This window comes from Xenopus tropicalis, chromosome 4 (assembly GCF_000004195.4).
Source record: "Xenopus tropicalis strain Nigerian chromosome 4, UCB_Xtro_10.0, whole genome shotgun sequence".
In the NCBI taxonomy this organism is placed as follows: Eukaryota; Metazoa; Chordata; class Amphibia; order Anura; family Pipidae; genus Xenopus; species Xenopus tropicalis.
This window is the reverse complement of record NC_030680.2, coordinates 6,499,100-6,514,856: the sequence shown is the minus strand read 5'-3', so window position 1 is coordinate 6,514,856 and position 15,757 is coordinate 6,499,100. Positions and strand designations below refer to the sequence as shown.

At 47.1% G+C, this 15,757-nt stretch overlaps 1 protein-coding gene across 9 annotated transcripts in view; it reads right to left on the bottom strand.

Moving 5' to 3' along the window:
• Positions 1-7,420, bottom strand: part of tead1 (TEA domain family member 1 (SV40 transcriptional enhancer factor)) — a 111,760-nt gene extending 104,340 nt beyond the window's left edge. For 5 of the 9 annotated variants that reach the window (XM_031900408.1, XM_031900411.1, XM_031900413.1 and 2 more), the window contains exons 1-2: positions 7,104-7,419; positions 6,249-6,368 (exon numbers count right to left, since the gene is read on the bottom strand). The gene's annotated coding sequence lies outside the window, so the exon portion shown is untranslated. Of the gene's footprint in view, positions 1-6,248; positions 6,369-7,103 lie in introns of all 9 variants that reach the window. The other 4 variants (XM_031900407.1, XM_031900414.1, XM_031900412.1 and 1 more) reach the window with 4 other exon arrangements.
• Between the last annotated feature and the right edge of the window lie 8,337 nt (positions 7,421-15,757).

Sequence of the window (15,757 nt, the reverse complement as noted above, 5' to 3'; positions counted from 1 at the left end):
GGGCTGCGAGCTCAGCTTCCTTTATTATTACGTCCTGCCTGACCCCTCGCTGCACGAAGAACTGCCCCCCAAAATAGTCATTTAGTAGCTTTGTGGGGTCGGGGGGTTGTCCTGGGACCTGCGGAGCTGTAAGCAAAAGAGTGCAAAGAAACTTTATTGTGCCCCACTGATCTTTCTCATGGAAATGGGGGTGCCAGTAACACTTTATATCTGGGGGGGCCAGTAACACTTTATATCTGGGGTGGCAGTAACTTTATATCAGGGGGTACCAATAATACTTTAAATTGAGGGGGTGCCAGTAACGCTTTATATCGGGGGGGTGCCACTAACGCTTTATATCGGGGGGTGCCACTATCGCTTATCGGGGGCCGGTAACACTTATATCGGGGGGTGCCGGTAACACTTTATATATCGGGGGGTGCCGGTAACACTTTGTATATATCGGGGGGTGCCGGTAACACTTTATATATCGGGGGGTGCCGGTAACACTTTATATATCGGGGGGTGCCGGTAACACTTTATATATCGGGGGGTGCCGGTAACACTTTATATATCGGGGGGTGCCGGTAACACTTTATATATCGGGGGGTGCCGGTAACACTTTATATATCGGGGGGTGCCGGTAACACTTTATATATCGGGGGGTGCCGGTAACACTTTATATATCGGGGGGTGCCGGTAACACTTTATATATCGGGGGGTGCCGGTAACACTTTATATATCGGGGGGTGCCGGTAACACTTATATATCGGGGGGTGCCGGTAACACTTTATATATCGGGGGGTGCCGGTAACACTTTATATATCGGGGGTGCCGGTAACACTTTATATATCGGGGGGTGCCGGTAACACTTTATATATCGGGGGGTGCCGGTAACACTTTATATATCGGGGGGTGCCGGTAACACTTTATATACCTGGGGGTGCCGGTAACACTATATATATCGGGGGGTGCCGGTAACACTTTATATATCGGGGGGTGCCAATAACACTTTATATCAGGAATGGTTACCATACAGCAGCCTAAAATGAACATTGAAGGATGCAGGGATGAGTAGTTCAACAACAGCTGAAGGTTGGATTTTGCATTTTGGGTGCCACGAAGGGTCAAGTTAAGATTCTACTGGTGGGTCCAAATAGAGACCCTATTCCTTATACAGCACATTGCCTGCTTTATACCATCTCGGTGCACAGCAGCACCGCAGTCACATGACACCTCCAACACTCCATGCCGGCCGGGGTTCCATTCACCAAGAGGCTCCGTAGGCCTAACAACACCCCCCTTCAGAACCAGCGCTCTGTTACTTTCCCTTTTTTTTCCTTTCTCTCTGTCCTAAAAAGTGCACTTGAAAGGTCACAATTCAAACAAAATCTGCCGCTTCAGATTTTCCATTCAGAGCCAGGCCAGCTGGTCAATAGAAACAGCCACACAGACCCCCCCCCCCCCCCAGAACCTTGATATTTTCTTCTTAAACACAGAGGCGACTGCTCTGCATTGGGGGTTTAACCCCCGCACAGATTTCTACATCCCCACCATTAACCAGAAAACCCCGAAGTTCTGCCGCGTTCCCGCCGAATTACTGACATATTTTCTCCATTCTGTGTTTCTGCTCAAACCTTTCATGTTTCCGACTTCGTATGAAAACAAAAAAAATAATGGTGTAAAAATAATGATAAAATACTTTCCCTTTGCAGAGCGATTTAAAGGGGAAGTACACTAGGATGCTAATTATAATGGGGTCGTTGGAATGAAATAATGACACTTTCGCACTGGTTATCACGTTCTCTGTAAATGTAATCGCAATCTGTCTGGCTCTTTATATTCTCTGCACTGCTGGTTCTGACTCCTGAAACTATCTATCAAAAGACCAGGAGAGGGACCAACTCTTGACTCTTGTTTCAAGAGTCAGAACCAGTCAACAGCAGTTACATATACATGTATGGAATATCCGGATATCATGAAACCCGTTATCCAGAAAGCCCATCTCCCATAGACTTCATTTTAATCAAATAATTCAGAATTTTAAAACCTATTTCCTTTTTCTCTGTAATAATAAAACAGTACCTGTACTTGATCCCAACTAAGATATAATTACCCCTTATTGGGGCAGAACAGCCCTATTGGGTTTATTTAATGGTTAAATGATTCACTTTTCTCTGTAATAATAAAACAGTACCTGTACTTGATCCCAACTAAGATATAATTACCCCTTATTGGGGCAGAACAGCCCTATTGGGTTTATTTAATGGTTAAATGATTCCCGTTTCTCTGTAATAATAAAACAGTACCTGTACTTGATCCCAACTAAGATATAATTACCCCTTATTGGGGCAGAACAGCCCTATTGGGTTTATTTAATGGTTAAATGATTCCCTTTTCTCTGTAATAATAAAACAGTACCTGTACTTGATCCCAACTAAGATATAATTACCCCTTATTGGGGCAGAACAGTCCTATTGGGTTTATTTAATGGTTAAATGATTCCCTTTTCTCTGTAATAATAAAACAGTACCTGTACTTGATCCCAACTAAGATATAATTACCCCTTATTGGGGCAGAACAGCCCTATTGGGTTTATTTAATGGTTAAATGATTCCCTTTTCTCTGTAATAATAAAACAGTACCTGTATTTGATCCCAACTAAGATATAATTACCCCTTATTGGGGCAGAACAGCCCTATTGGGTTTATTTAATGGTTAAATGATTCCCTTTTCTCTGTAATAATAAAACAGTACCTGTACTTGATCCCAACTAAGATATAATTACCCCTTATTGGGGCAGAACAGCCCTATTGGGTTTATTTAATGGTTAAATGATTCCCTTTTCTCTGTAGTAATAAAACAGTACCTGTACTTGATCCCAACTAAGATCTAAATAATCATTATTGGATCCAAAACAATCCTGTTGGGTTTAATTAACATTTTATTGATTTTTAAGTAGACTTAAGGTATGGAGATCCAAATTACGGAAAGACTCCTTATCCAGAATAACCTTGGCCCCGAGCATTCTGGATAATGGGTCCTATACCTGTATATATATATATATATATATATATTATATATATATATATATATATATATATAGTATTTATAAGGGGTGAGAGAAATAGAACCCATTGTGTTACACTGATGGCAGATACACTGGCTATGTCATAAAAAAGCTTTGGTAAACATCCAATCAGAAATGTTCTTTATTACAATGGACCAGTCAGGTCTGATTGGCTGCAACAAGTTGCTGCTTGAGTTCCCACTGACCCCACCATGTGTCTCACTGCCTGGGATTAATAGGGAAATAAACAGGTTGCATCATGGGAGCGCTGGTGGGAAGCAAGCAGCCATTTCCGCTTTGCCAGATAAACAGACGAGGAATAAAGTGGAATTCATTAGTTTGGCCGCCCCGCGTGACTACGGCGACCACAAACATGACACGGACCCGGCTGCAAATAAACAGATTAGTCTCCTTGGGTAAATGTTTGGCCAATGAGCCGCCGGCGCAGCGAGGAATCGCACTGACAAATGGCATCCGGAATACACGCTGTGTAAATAGCAAATGGCATTGTGACGTCACCGGGCCACCGTACGGCTCATCCCCGGGATCTTATTGGTGACTCTGCCAACCAATGGAGTCTAATGTAAGGACAGGATTTATTTCCATTGTATAAGCAGAGCTTAACTTACACGAGCCAAGGCCCAGGGCTGTCAGAGGATGCTGGGAAATAAATTATACATACGACATACATCCTCTTGCCTTACTATACACACTATGCCACAACTACAGCCTCATTCTCCGACACCCCCCTTGCCTTACTACACGTACTATCCCACAACTACAGTGTCTTTGTCCAATACCCCCTTACCTTACTATACACACTATCCCACTACAGCCTCTTTCTCAGACACCCCCCTGTCTAAAGACATGAACTATCCCACAACTACAGCCTCTTTCCCAGACACCCCCCTGTTTAACGACATGAACTATCCCACAACTACAGCCTCTTTCCCAGACACCCCCCTGTCTAACGACATGAACTATCCCACAACTACAGCCTCTTTCCCAGACACCCCCCTGTCTAACGACATGAACTATCCCACAACTACAGCCTCTTTGTCCAGTACCCCCTTCCCTTATTATACACACCTTTCCACTGCTGGACTCTTTCCCCAACACCCCTTGTTTTACTATACACACTATGCCACAACTACAGCCCCTCTCTGACACCCCCTTGACTTATTATACACACCATCCCACAACTACAGTCTCTTTTCCCGACACCCCTTGTTTTACTATACACACTATCCCACAACTACAGCCTCTCTCTGACACCCCCTTGACTTATTATACACACCATCCCACAACTACAGTCTCTTTTCCCGACACCCCTTGTTTTACTATACACACTATCCCACAACTACCGCCTCTCTCGGACACCCCCTTAACTTATTATACACACCATCCCACAACTACGGTCTCTTTTCCCGACACCCCTTGCCTTACAATATGTACTATTCCATAATTACAGCCCCTACATTTTCTTGCCTTACTATACATACTATTCTAGAATTCCAGTCTCTTTCCTTTACACCAACCTGCCTTAGTATACACACAGTTCCTTTACCTTGCCCTGATACTCTCTTGCCTTAATATACACACTTACCCCGAACATTCTGCCGCTTTACTACACCACCTTGCCTGATCTATCACACTTACCGTTCCGACCCTCTGACATTATTTCAACTTACTACTCACATAACTCTACCCCAGTCACATCCCCTTCTTCCCCTGCCACTAACTCACCTTGCCTTACTACACACGCTGCAGTCACAGAGAAGTGAAATCTGTTGTCTATAAACCTTTCTATTTTCTGGGTTCAGGTCAATCACCACCAGTCCGATAATATGCTCCTTTTTTATATTTCCCTTTATAAATTGTATATTTCCATGTAAAAAAACAAAAATAAAACAAAAACAAGCTAAAAAGATGTGATAATGTAGAACGCACGGTTTTATTCCTATTCCAAACCATACAAGGGCAGGCGATTGGATCCCGCGTGCGATACACAAACACCACATTCAGCCGGGATTTATATTGAAATTATCCATTAACCTCATCACCCAGACGCGGCCGACACAGACACACAATGTAACACGGAACATCCCATTAATAGAGAAGGGGGGGGGTTAATTCAATCACATAAACATCAGAAAAATTCTGAATATTCTGCCCAATTCACAGACAAAAAAAAAAAAAAAAGTAATTGACGGGCGGGGGGGGGGGGAGGAGATAAAAGATGAAGAACCCCAGAGGCGGGAACTAGTAACATTGATACCAGGAGATCCCAATAACATAACCGCTAATGAGAAGTGGGGGGGAATATTGTAATTAATTTTTTTAAAAATTCCATTTTTAAATCCATTTCCAGTTTTTATACAATAATAAAAAAATTCCTAAAATTAGAAGTTAATAAATACCCTTTGGACAGAACCGGACCCAATAACTTCCCTGTCCAACCTGATGAATTCAGAGGGGAAATAAACGACACTGAGATTTACGGATAAAAAAAGATTAAAGAAAAATGTCAAATATTTTTTACGTATTTTACGTTCTTGTTAATTAAGACCCCCTGTAAAGTTAAAGACCCCCCCCCCCAAGCAGAAGGGCCCTGCTCTCATTTGTCTCCAAGATGGGCGCTCGTTTAGCAAAGCCTCTTGGGAGTTAATAAGGACCTGGGATAATTAACAATGAAAAAAAACAACTAATTGTGACACCGGCCAATCAATAAAGGACTGGACTTCATACATGAAAAAAAAACAAAAACAATGAATTTAAAGGCCACGTTATACCCAGATATGGCAGCGGAATACTCTAACGAGGGGCCCCGCAGTCTGTATAAAAGGGGCTGCGTAATACAAACAGAAATCTATATTTAACAACCAGGAAGGATTTTTTTTTTGGGGGAGATTTTGGAAGTTCAGCGGTTTTAGTAAAATCCCAAGGGAGCAGCCGGGATTCCGAGAATCCACTCAGGAAAGCGCGCCGGGGGTTAATGATGCCTTATTAGACACAGGGCTGCGGATTACGTTGGCAATAAAAGCTTGGGGCAGTGGAAAATTCCAAGACAAAGATAAATAAACAGAGAAACATTTGTTGCTAAACTACAACTCCCAGCATGCACAGCTGTCGTTTTGCAGATAGGGGTTTTGTTTTTTTGTTTTTTTTTTAATTTGGGGGGGTTGTTATTTTCTCCTACCGAGAAGGAAGTTTGCAGGCTGAGATCCTCTCGGGGTCCTTTTCGGCACACAGCGATTGTGCTGACTCCAGAGAATGTTCCACTTGAACTTGCAGAGATGCAGCAGCAGCAGGAACGGCCCTGGAAAAGGGGGACAGCAAAGTATCTGTGATTTTCATTCTTCCCAGCAATGCAGGGGTGCGCACCTGGGGCAAGTGGGGGGCACCCCCAGGAGAGATTTCAGGGGAGCCCAGTGTGAGTGAGAGTAGAGGCAACTGTAGTATAAGGGGGGGGGGTGCTTTCCCCGCTCCCAGGCGTTGCTAAGTTCTTCCTTCTTCAGGAAAAATTTGAAAAATGTCTATTTTTTTTTTTTTTTGGGTAATGTCAGTGAGTGAGTGCAGCCAAGGGGGAAGCGGGGGTCTCCGGCTGATGCCAACACAACTACAGGGGGGGGGGGGTATTGGCTCAGGGTCCCCCCAGCATTACTGGGGGTGCAGCAGATAAAGGGGGAGGGAACATGTGTCTGTGCAGACCCAGGGGGGGCCCCAACTTGGGCCCTGACAACTTCCACTGGGATCTGTATGGCGGCTTCCCTCTCAGACTGCCCCCCCCCTCCCCACACAAACTTATGGAACAGCCCAGGGGCACCCTGAAACCACAGACAAAAAGCCCAAGTGTTTGTGGAACTACAACCCCCCCCCCCATCTCTCCCAAAACAAAAGTACAGGCAGCTCTGCCCCAGCTCCTTCTCCCACTTTAACCCTTTCAGCCCAACTCCCCACCCTCCCAAACACCCCAGCCCCCCCCATTACAGCACAAAGTGCGCCCCAAAACACATTAACCCCTTCTCCCCCCCTCCCCACCCATGTCACTTACCCGGCAAGGTCAGCTGAGCCCCCAGTGCCAGGCAGCAGCAAGTTGTACCACTCTGTGCTATTGTTCCATAGGGCTGGGGAGGGAGCTGCTTATTTTTGGGTGGTGGTGCGTAGGGTGGGGGGGTTGCAGCTTGGGGGTGCTGTGCAGACTCAGGGGGGTCCCAGGGGGAGGGGAGGACAGGGCTGGGCCGCTCAGGGTGAGTGTGCACGGCGCTAGCGATGCGAGGAATGCTCGGAATGAGGAGAGGAATGAAATGAACGTCAGGACCGAACTAGCGGAGGGAGGGAGGGAGCTGAGAGGGAGGGGGAGGAGCAGCAGCAGGGGCGGGGCCGAGGGGGACTGACCTGACGTCAGGCGGCTTTCCCTGAGCTCCCGCCCAGTCAGAGGCGGGGCCAATGTGACGTCACCGGGCAGGGTGGGGCTATCTGGGCGGGAAAGGAGGGGCTCACGGAAGCACTTTCACTTTGTGCAGCAGGTGGGGAAGGAGCCGGGGAATGGCCGGGCCGGAGTGTGAGGGGGGAATGCGGGGATGGGGAGCCTCCGGGGCAGCGAGAGGGGAGAGTTCAACATAAACTGCATGGGGAGTTAGTTTCCGTCAGATTTTACATTACCCCGATATAAGGGGGAGGGGCCGAGCTACTGGGGAACTGTATCAATTGTAATATGCTTCTTATTTGTGAGCGGCATTGGGGCTGTAGGTGTTTGTTACTGTGTGCGCAGGCGCATTGGGTTCCGCTCTCTCCTCTCAGCAAAATGGTTTTGTACTTTCACTGAACTGGGGGGGTTACAGTGCAGCCTCTACTGGCACCCATACACTGTATAGAGCTGGGGGGCTGGCACCCATACACTGTATAGAGCTGGGGGGCTGGCACCCATACACTGTATAGAGCTGGGGGGCTGGCACCCATACACTGTATAGAGCTGGGGGGCTGGCACCCATACACTGTATAGAGCTGGGGGGCTGGCACCCATACACTGTATAGAGCTGGGGGGCTGGCACCCATACACTGTATAGAGCTGGGGGGCTGGCACCCATACACTGTATAGAGCTGGGGGGCTGGCACCCATACACTGTATAGAGCTGGGGGGCTGGCACCCATACACTGTATAGAGCTGGGGGGCTGGCACCCATACACTGTATAGAGCTGGGGGGCTGGCACCCATACACTGTATAGAGCTGGGGGGCTGGCACCCATACACTGTATAGAGCTGGGGGGCTGGCACCCCAATGTTTCTATATATCTGTAACCTTGTTATGGGCTAAGGGGGCCCAGCCTGAAGGCCAGTTAGGGGGGGATTTGGGGTGAGTGCTTATTTGTGCCCTGGGTACCCCTGGAACTATAGCGGGGTGACTGTTACCCCAATGTTTCTATATATCTGTAACCTTGTTATGGGCTAAGGGGGCCCAGCCTGAAGGCCAGTTAGGGGGGGATTTGGGTGAGTGCTTATTTGTGCCCTGGGTACCCCTGGAACTATAGCGGGGTGACTGTTACCCCAATGTTTCTATATATCTGTAACCTTGTTATGGGCTAAGGGGGCCCAGCCTGAAGGCCAGTTAGGGGGGGATTTGGGGTGAGTGCTTATTTGTGCCCTGGGTACCCCTGGAACTATAGCAGGGTGACTGTTACCCCAATGTTTCTATATATCTGTAACCTTGTTATGGGCTAAGGGGGCCCAGCCTGAAGGCCAGTTAGGGGGGATTTGGGGTGAGTGCTTATTTGTGCCCTGGGTACCCCTGGAACTATAGCGGGGTGACTGTTACCCCAATGTTTCTATATATCTGTAACCTTGTTATGGGCTAAGGGGGCCCAGCCTGAAGGCCAGTTAGGGGGGGATTTGGGGTGAGTGCTTATTTGTGCCCTGGGTACCCCTGGAACTATAGCGGGGTGACTGTTACCCCAATGTTTCTATATATCTGTAACCTTGTTATGGGCTAAGGGGGCCCAGCCTGAAGGCCAGTTAGGGGGGGATTTGGGGTGAGTGCTTATTTGTGCCCTGGGTACCCCTGGAACTATAGCAGAGAGGGGCACGGACCCCCAAAGTTATGGCACTAGTAAGGATTAGTGTGTGTTTTGATGAACAGAGACATACAGTTACAGTATATTCAGAATGGTTGAACTTAATAAACTCTTGTCTCTTTCCCACCCAATTTAAAGGGGAACCCCACCCGAAAACTTTTTCTTTTTGCCTAATGAGACAAAATGTAATTCCAATCTTTCCAATACGCAGCGGTTAACAATTTGTTACTGGTTTTAAAGTCATGTGTAACTATAACTTCATCTAAAAACAGCATCTTGTCTTTTTATTTAAAGACTCTGCACTGCTGGTTCCGACTCCTGTAACAATGTAGCAAAACTCGACTGATTACCTGGAGCTGGAGAAGTGATTTCTGTTTCAAGAGACCCAGAGAGCAGAAAGCGACGGACAGGCAGTGAGAAATGAATGGATCTTGGGGGGAAAATAACAGTTTGTGGTTGGACATTATTAACTATGTAACTAAGGGTTAAGGAACTGCAGCCCCCCAGCAGGAATGTTGTTCATTACATAAGGAACCATTAACCTGTTGCTGCACCACAACTCCCCGCGCCTGCACTGTTCCCTGTTATATAATCTCTGTAGCAAAATTACATAACGATACAAACTCCCAGCATGCTCCGGTACAGTAGCTCGTTAGTAAGAGCTGGGAAGCCATTGCTATTTGCTCAGGAAGTGCTCAGACCATTGGGAAATATAGTGTAGCGTTGTGCAACTTAACACCTCCAGCCCTGTGATCACCCAATACGATACCGCGCTCCCACTCACGGCTTGGCACGCCACATTGCTGTATATACTATGCGGGCTGAGGGCCAGAGGGCATTCATTGGCCAATATGTTATCTTTGGGCTCAGTAGCTGCAAGGCAAGGACCTGTCTTATAATCAGATAAGCCGGGGGGGGAGAGCTACGGGTTCTTCCTCCTTTTCACAAGGACTGGGTTTTTCAAACACAAAGGCATAGACGTTCATATGAACACACACGCAGAGAGCTATAGTCATACGCAGAGAGCTATAGTCATACGCAGAGAGCTATAGTCATACGCAGAGAGCTATAGTCATGCGCAGAGAGTTATAGTTATTCACAGACACACAGCAACAGACAAGGACACACAGCAACAGACAAGTACACACAGGGAGTCACACGAGTTTAAAGGGGTGGTTCACCTTTATCTTATAGAAAGGCCAATTCTAAGCAACTTTTCCATTGGTCTTCATTATTTGTTACAGTTTTTTAATTTTTTGCCGCCTTCTGACTGCATTTTTTAGACAGGGTTCACGGACCCCGGCAGCCAACAAAAACGATTGCTCTGCAAGGCTACAGTTTGTTATTGCAACTTTTTGTATCTTTCTTTTCTATTTGGACCCTCTCCTATTTATATATCAGTCTCTCATTCAAACCCTTCTCTGGTTGCTAAGGTAACTTGGACCCTAGCAACCAAATAGCCGCTGAAACTCCGAGATGGAGGGCTACTAAGCTGAAAGTGAAATAACTAAAAAAAACTACAAATAATAAAAAAGTGAAGACCAATTGTAAATTGCCTTTAGAATATTACTCTCTACATCATACTAAAAGTTAACAACCCCTTTGACACAGTTTATTTGGTCTCAGCGTGGTCCCCTAAATTCATTTCCATACAAAAAAAAGCAAAAATGGTTTGCCGCTGCCATACAGGCCCTCTCTTTGCTTCTGGTGTCCGGCTTGGCTTATTTCAGATGCGGCTAAGGGCTCTGGCACACGGGGGAGATTAGTCGCCCGCGGCAAAACTCCCTGTTCGTGGGCGACTAATCTCCCCGAGTTGCCTACCTCTGCCATCCCACCGGCGAACATGTAAGTCGCCGGCGGGGTGGCAGACGCGGCGGGGCGATTTTTTTCGGCGATTTGCGCGAAATCGCGCCGCGGCGTCTGCAATCCCGCCGGCGACTTACATGTTTGCCGGTGGGATGGCAGGGGTAGGCAACTCGGGGAGATTAGTCGCCCGCGAACAGGGAGTTTTGCCGCGGGCGACTAATCTCCCCCCGTGTGCCAGAGCCCTTAAAGCACCAGTGTCCATTGCTTCCTTAACGCTGCAGTTTGTGTCTTTGGCCAGCAGAGGGGGCTGTATATACCTGTCACGTGCTGCTCTTTTGGTCTTAAAGGCAAAGTCTCACTTTTCAAAAAGATCATTGGTGTTTGAGGCCATTTTTTTCCTCTACTAAATGTCCTGATTTCAACACCACCCATACTGCTTTTGGAAATAGCCTCCCAAAAGTTGAAGTGTTGATAGAGGCCAATAGAGGTGCTTTAGTACACTGTGTGCAGTCTATACATTTGTACTGTCTACGGGAAACACTATGGCACCTCCTACCCATATGTATAAATACAAATATACAGAGAAGGATTGTTCTGGGCACACAATAAGCTGCACCCCCATACTGTACTGTCTAAGGGAAACACTATGGCACCTCCTACCCATATGTATTAATACAAATATACAGAGAAGGATTGTTCTGGGCACACAATAAGCTGTACCCCCATACTGTACTGTCTAAGGGAAACACTATGGCACCCCCTACCCATATGTATAAATAAAAATATACAGAGAAGGAATGTTCTGGGCACTTAATACGCTGTACCCCCATACTGTACTGTCTAAGGGAAACACTATGGCACCTCCTACCCATATGTATAAATACAAATATACACAGAAGGAATGTTCTGGGCACACAATAAGCTGTACCCCCATACTGTACTGTCTAAGGGAAACACTATGGCACCTCCTACCCATATGTATAAATACAAATATACAGAGAAGGATTGTTCTGGGCACACAATAAGCTGTACCCCCATACTGTACTGTCTAACGGAAACACTATGGCACCCCCTACCCATATGTATAAATACAAATATACAGAGAAGGAATGTTCTGGGCACTTAATACGCTGTACCCCCATACTGTACTGTCTAAGGGAAACACTATGGCACCTCCTACCCATATGTATAAATACAAATATACACAGAAGGAATGTTCTGGGCACACAATAAGCTGTACCCCCATACTGTACTGTCTAAGGGAAACACTATGGCACCTCCTACCCATATGTATAAATACAAATATACAGAGAAGGAATGTTCTGGGTACACAATAAACTGTACCCCCATACTGTACTGTCTAAGGGAAATACTATGGCACCTCCTACCCATATGTATAAATACAAATATACAGAGAAGGAATGTTCTGGGCACACAATAAGCTGTACCCCCATACTGTACTGTCTAAGGGAAACACTATGGCACCCCCTACCCATATGTATAAATACAAATATACAGAGAAGGAATGTTCTGGGCACACAATAAGCTGTACCCCCATACTGTACTGTCTAAGGGCTCTGGCACACGGGGGAGATTAGTCGCCCGCGATTAACTCCCTGTTCGCGGGCGACTAATCTCCCCGAGTTGCCTACCCCTGCCATCCCACCGGCGAACATGTAAGTCGCCGGCGGGATGGCAGACCCGGCGGCGCGATTTCGCGCAAATCGCCCCGCCGCGTCTGCCATCCCGCCGGCGACTTACATGTTCGCCGGTGGGATGGCAGGGGTAGGCAACTCGGGGAGATTAGTTGCCCGCGAACAGGGAGTTAATCGCGGGCGACTAATCTCCCCCGTGTGCCAGAGCCCTAAGGGAAACACTATGGCACCTCCTACCCATATGTAGGGCTGGAGCACGTGTGCACGCGTTGCCATTATTTTGAAACCTCTAACATAAACACCAGAGTCTCTTCTGTGTTTGATTTTTCCGAGCAAAGTTAATGGTCAACTTTGCCTTAATGACATCACCCCCTCGTTACTGATTAAGGCCGCACTCTCTGTTTATTCCTTTGACTCATTCCCCATCGTGGAGGTGCGTGATGAAATCATTTACTCCTTAATGGAAAGTGTACCCACAAGCTACTGGGGCCTAGTATTAACAGGGGAAGGTCACACTTAGCAGAGAGATTTTCTGCCCCCGAGAGAGAGAATTTACCCTGGGTGGGATGGCGGCACGTTTTTCTTCAAGGCTGGGAACAATTTTTTATCTCCATCTCTAAGGTGACAATGACATTGACGGAAGTTGCTGAAACTCTCAACATTCGCAACGTTTTGCCGGTGGGTTATAAATGTTATTGTCACCTTAGGGAAGGAGATAATATGAAAAAGAAAAATCATGGGAGAATTGTCTTTAAAAAGGTTAGTTTGCTTTTTGGCAAAGGGACGCACATTCATAAATGGCACAGTGGCTCCCAGCATTAAATGGCACAGTGACTCCCGGCATTCAATGGCACAGTGACTCCCGGCATTAAATGGCACAGTGACTCCCAGCATTAAATGGCACAGTGACTCCCGGCATTAAATGGCACAGTGACTCCCGGCATTAAATGGCACAGTGACTCCCGGCATTAAATGGCACAGTGACTCCCGGCATTAAATGGCACAGTCAGTCTCAGAATTAAATGACACTGCTACCCTAATCATTAAATGATACAATCCCACCTACCCACTTTTGACATCAAATATGACATTATTGGCCGCCATATTGGAACAGAACCCAGGCCATAGAAAGACCCAACAGACTCATGGGCACTTTTATGCAAGTTCCGTGCAAAAGACCCAACATCTGACATTGCACAGAGCAGACTTCTTTTTCTTATCCTCGCGGATTCTGTCTTTCCCTACCGGCTAATTCCAGTAAATATAATCTTTTGTGAGGTCCCTTTTATTTAATAAGACATTGTAATGGAGCTATCAGGAGAGAGTTTGGCTGCACAAATTGATTCTCGGATGATGCAATGCAGCCCGGCTTTATCAACATTAAATACTTTCTCTTCAATTTCATTTTCTTTTTTTTTTTTTTTTGTAATGCTTAAAACTCTTCCTGCATTTCATCTTAGGATATGGCACTGATTTATGTCATCTGAAAGATGTTTGGGGTTGTCCTTAGTTATTTCATAAGCTTGAGAAGCAATTTACAAGGAGCACAGCTCCTCAACATGGAGCACCGAGGGCATTACATGAAATATAATTCAAATGTGGCCTTCTTTATATCTGGGGGGGTTTTGCTTCAGTAATTTTATTATGTGACACATACAAATAGAATGATGGGTCATTGGCATTATAACCTCTGGGAAGGGACTGGGGCTGTGGGATAGCAGGTATAGTAGGGGGGATAGATGGTGCCTATAGTAGCAGTGGGGGGATAATAGCCTCTGGGAAGGGACTGGGGCTGTGGGATAGCAGGTATAGTAGGGAGAGATGGTGCCTATAGTAGCAGTGGGATAATAGCCTCTGGGAAGGGACTGGGGCTGTGGGATAGCAGGTATAGTAGGGAGAGATGGTGCCTATAGTAGCAGTGGGGGGATAATAGCCTGTGGGAAGGGACTGGGGCTGTGGGATAGCAGGTATAGTAGGGAGAGATGGTGCCTATAGTAGCAGTGGGGGATAATAGCCTCTGGGAAGGGACTGGGGCTGTGGGATTGCAGGTATAGTAGGGAGAGATGGTGCCTATAGTAGCAGTGGGGGGATAATAGCCTCTGGGAAGGGACTGGGGCTGTGGGATAGCAGGTATAGTAGGGAGAGATGGTGCCTATAGTAGCAGTGGGGGATAATAGCCTCTGGGAAGGGACTGGGGCTGTGGGATAGCAGGTATAGTAGGGAGAGATGGTGCCTATAGTAGCAGTGGGGGGATAATAGCCTCTGGGAAGGGACTGGGGCTGTGGATAGCAGGTATAGTAGGGAGAGATGGTGCCTATAGTAGCAGTGGGGGGATAATAGCCTCTGGGAAGGGACTGGAGCTGTGGGATAGCAGGTATAGTAGGGAGAGATGGTGCCTTTAGTAGCAGTGGGGGATAATAGCCTCTGGGAAGGGACTGGGGCTGTGGGATAGCAGGTATAGTAGGGAGAGATGGTGCCTATAGTAGCAGTGGGGGGATAATAGCCTCTGGGAAGGGACTGGGGCTGTGGGATAGCAGGTATAGTAGGGAGAGATGGCGCCTATAGTAGCAGTGGGAGGATAATAGCCTCTGGGAAGGGACTGGGGCTGTGGGATAGTAGGTATAGTAGGGAGAGATGGTGCCTATAGTAGCAGTGGGGGATAATAGCCTCTGGGAAGGGACTGGGGCTGTGGGATAGAGGTATAGTAGGGAGAGATGGTGCCTATAGTAGCAAGTGGGGGATAATAGCCTCTGGGAAGGGACTGGGGCTGTGGGATAGCAGGTATAGTAGGGAGAGATGGTGCCTATAGTAGCAGTGGGGGGATAATAGCCTCTGGGAAGGGACTGGGGCTGTGGGATAGCAGGTATAGTAGGGAGAGATGGTGCCTATAGTAGCAGTGGGGGATAATAGCCTCTGGGAAGGGACTGGGGCTGTGGGATAGCAGGTATAGTAGGGAGAGATGGTGCCTATAGTAGCAGTGGGGATAATAGCCTCTGGGAAGGGACTGGGGCTGTGGGATAGCAGGTATAGTATGGTGCTATAGTAGCAGTGGGGGGATAATAGCCTCTGGGAAGGGGACTGAGCTGTGGGATAGCAGGTATAGTAGGGAGAGATGGTGCCTTAGTAGCAGTGGGGGGATAATAGCCTCTGGGAAGGGACTGGGGCTGTGGGATAG